Genomic DNA, 4,295 nt, shown 5'->3' with positions numbered 1-4,295 from the left:
TTGGCTTAACCAGGGTAATTAAGTTGCAAAGGTGTTTTGGATGCAAGCTGTGCGCCCTGCATCCAGAGTACTTTATCCATGTGATATTTTGTGTTACTATCACCAAAACGCGGTCAACAAAACCTTGGGAGCTTTACGCACAATCACACGCATGGTCAAAAGTTTGCGAAAAACTGCGGCACATTTCTACGCATGGAAATTCTTTTAAATCCCGACTTTTGCCAGGAATGTTGCAACCGCAAATTTCACTCTGCTTCACGCAACTTTTTGTTGTGTAACAGGATTTATAAATGAGTGATAATCAGTGATAGTTGTTAAAGGTACGCGGATGTTAAAGGTGGTTAGAGAAGGCCAACGAGCTGTCAATTAAAGGTGGTAAAAGGAGGTATGCAAGCTATTTCCTTGTGTGATTTTGAAAATAAAAAAAAAAAAAAAAAACTTTTTGCAAATAAGACAAAGTCAGGAAAGCACACAGACTACCGCAATTCAAAGATGAGATGTTCCAATTGAAAAGTTCAAGGCGTGGGTCAAATAACTGTGGTTTGTAGTCTCTAGACGTAAAGAGGAAGAGATTACAAGCTAGAATTACAGGTTGATTCCTGAAAGAAACAAGGTCCTCTGCAAACACAGTGAGGGAATTGGAGAACACCTACTAAGCACTAGAATATCACGTCCCTGTAATGTTGTTTATATGCTTTACGTTAACACCTTATGACTTCCATTACCTTTCAATTCATGTTTCCAATGTTATGTACATACAATCTTTGAAATTAAAAAAAGGGTGGTGAAATGCTATGACAGGTCACACCTCAGCAGTGTGCAATTATTTTTATAATGCTTGAAATTGCATTGTGTTGTGCATCATACAGGTCACTTTAAAGTGACCTGTATGATGCACAACATCATACAGGTCACTTTAAAGACCAGTTTTCCTTTTACATGAACAAATAAGTATCATTAAGTGAGAAAAATTGACGTGCAATGGCAGGACATATCTGATATGCTGCAAAGGAAGACTGGGCGTTTAGATGCCATCAGTCCTAGCGGCTGACAGAGAGAGCAGAGAAGCGGGGTAAAAAGAGATTAACATTTACCTTTTTCATTTAATAAAATAAACAAACTAGTTTACCTTAATTATTCACAGACCCTACCTTGGAGAGACTAAATGTAGCCCTGTTGGCAGAACAGGACTGTGTCGACAGTAACGCAAGTGTTTCATCAATCCTATTTATGTCATTCACAATTTCAACACAGTGCACAATTGCCCTAATTTACAAAACGAACGTAGGACAAAAAACAAGAGTAAAAACGGTCATATGGTCATTTCCATGCAAAGCTCAGCATTTACCAATATGGACGTGAGTGGAAGCTACGATCAACTTCTTTAACAAAGTTTAAAACTTGTGTATGCACGTTTTCGAGTCATTGTGGACTTGCGGTTCAACATTTAATCAGTTTAACAGGAGAAGGAGAAGTCATCAGTTATCACTTGTCGGCAATGGCAGCTCTGTCTCTTTTAGAAGACCTCTGTCCACGGGTTCAAAAGGTATAGATGTATATTTGGCCATGATATTCAATACAGGAAACATTTTTATTTATTCTTCAGGTTGTAGTTTCTTTTTTAAAGTGTCGTTAATGGCCACAAGGGAACGATTTCTTTCAGCTATCTAAAGACATATATTGGCTTGTTCTTCTAGCCCCATCTGCTGTCAGGAGACAGGGTCAGGGTGGGGGTCCAGCACGGTAGGGCAAAGGACATGTATCAATTAAATAAATTTCATCTGGAGTCCGATTTACTACTGCAAAACAGTTGACCATATCAGTGATCTCTTACCATACTGCATTATTTCTACTGCAAATTAAACGGAGATGTCTGCGTTTAAATCGCCACTTCTTAGCTGGATTACGTCTGGGAGTGTCGTAAATTGTAGGGGCAAGGCCTCAAAACAGAGAATATATTGGGCCGTGATATTTAAATTACAATCGTTTCCAGCTGCATTTATCAATGAACAACGAGTCTTATGCTCTGATTGGTGTGAGACCAATGTTTCATGAATCCCACTTAAAGACTGTCAAAAGAGGATTTCTGCGCTCTTATCTACGCTGGTTTCTACAGTAGTTTGAGAAATGAGGGCCATTGTGTTCATTTTGCACTAAAGTTCTTAATAAAATCTGAAAAATACTAAGAACTTTTCCCATGTCAAGTATTTAATTCACACAGGAAAGTTTTATTTATGTGGATGAAGTTGGCTTCAGCCTCTCTAAAGTAAGGATATGTGGTAGGAACATAATTGGGCAGAGGGCCACTACAGTGTCAGGTCAAAGGGGCACCGATGTTTTCATGTGTGCTGCCATCTCCAATGATGGTGTCCCTTGCCATATACCAACTAATAGCCCATACAATACTCCTATTTCTTGGAGGGAAAATCGAGAGGTCCGGTGCGGCCTGCCATGACTCAGTATGTCATCATTTGGGACATAGTGGCCTTCCACCGCTCTCACCTTGTGAATGAATGGTTTGCAGCACAGCGCCGTATGATGATGCAATCCTCCATTTCCTTTTCTAAACCCAATTGAGGAATTCTTTTCTGCTTGGAGATAGAGGGTATATGATTACTGGCCATATGGCCAGATGTCCCTCCTGGAGGCAATGAATGCTGGTTGCCTGGCAATAAGTGCAGAGATGGATATGCCATGCATGGAAGTTTTACCCTGCACAAAAGAAAAAAAACTAATTGATTGAAAGAATACAGTATATTAATGTGCTGTTAAATGGAAATATTTGTTTTTGGTGCATGTTTAAATATTTCAATTTTGTAAGTGTTAAAACATTTCGCAAACAAAATCCTTTTGGCCTGTGACTTTAAGCCAAGTCCTGGGTGTGAACTATTTAGAAAATGTAACTTCTTAATGGACACATGTGCACAAGCAAATGAGAAAAGCTAATGTCTCACCAACAAGGCTTATATAAAGGTTGGAAGCATTGTTGGGATGGGAGTGGGATGATAAAATGCTCTGATGTGTTAAGGAGTAATTATAATTATCTTCTATTAACGCAGCCTAATTAATTAGGGGTAACAAGGTGACTGAACTGCTAAATTGCCTAGTGCTGTGACCGGACTGTAAATGTTGATAGACCTGGTTTCGCCAAGACGACCTGTGGGAGAGTCTATCGTTTTTTGTGTGATTTGCTGTGAGTGTGTGGATGAGGCAATAACTTGTTTCTAGGAGACTTGTGTTGCTACAGCCACTAACTAAAGCTCCAGAGAAGCCGTAATCCTGGAAAGTAGTCTCTCCTAGCAGCAGGAAGTGAGCCAAGGGACTGTTTGACCCTGTGCTGCACCGCAAGCCGATCACAGCAAAATTAACGCTGGGAAAGGAACTTTTAGATTCTAGATTTTAGTACTAAATTTGGGGATGATTTTATGTGTGTGAGTTTTGTCGGATGGGAGTCTGATGGGAGTCTGTTGACAGTCAAGTGAGAAGTAACACCAAAGGAATATTGGGCGTTTCTCAATATGTGTTCTTCTATGGACTTGTGTTCTTGTGTTCTTGTGAAACGTCATGTTTGGTGGCCAAAGTACTGACCCAATACACAAGTTAGCATTTCGCCAAGAACACTTAAAGTCCCCGGATGTGATCTCGACACGCCCATTTTACCGAGGATACATCGGATGGTAACTTGTGTGAACTTGGCCGTGCCGGTATCCCAGCATTCAATTCGGGTGTAAAGCGCGTATGGTTTCCGCTACACAGATTGTCACAATTTACGTCAATTAGTAAATCAATAAATTCATTTTTAGGATGTTTTAAGGCGAGAAATCAGCTGTGTAGATTTTGAATATAGGCAGTTCAACAAAAATTGATGGTGAATTAAAAAAGCCTTCGGAGTTGGAAAGCTCCACAACCCCCGGCGGGCGAGCTCACTACGCCAGCCAGGGATGACTCTTGCGAGCCGGTCAGTCAGTCAGCTCACAGACCCCTCAGCCCCACATTTAGACAGACCCCTCTGGCCCACATTTAGACAGACCCCTCTGGCCCCACATTTAGACAGACCCCTCTGGCCCCACATTTAGACAGACCCCTCTGGCCCCACATTTAGACAGACCACTGCAGCAGCAGCAATGGAAGAGGAAAGCCAGGTCCACAATTGTGAGATATTTAAAACTATTTTTACCGCTGTTGTTATAGGATATATCCCCTCCTCCTCCATCCTTCTCCTGGCTCTCCTCACTCGCAGGCTCCTCTTCTGCTTCTCGGTAAAGTATACCGACGGCAGTGGCTAACGTTACCCA

General features: G+C 41.3%; 1 long non-coding RNA gene across 1 annotated transcript in view; it reads right to left on the bottom strand.

The window, feature by feature from the left end:
- Positions 1-2,452: 2,452 nt before the first annotated feature.
- Positions 2,453-4,295, bottom strand: part of LOC117957008 — a 131,769-nt gene continuing 129,926 nt past the window's right edge. Inside the window, exon 3 of the long non-coding RNA XR_004659418.1 lies at positions 2,453-2,712. This is a non-coding gene — a long non-coding RNA (uncharacterized LOC117957008). The remainder of the gene's footprint in view (positions 2,713-4,295) is intronic.

Source organism: Etheostoma cragini, chromosome 14, assembly GCF_013103735.1.
Source record: "Etheostoma cragini isolate CJK2018 chromosome 14, CSU_Ecrag_1.0, whole genome shotgun sequence".
NCBI classification, from domain to species: Eukaryota; Metazoa; Chordata; class Actinopteri; order Perciformes; family Percidae; genus Etheostoma; species Etheostoma cragini.
This window is presented reverse-complemented; position numbering and strand designations above follow the sequence as displayed.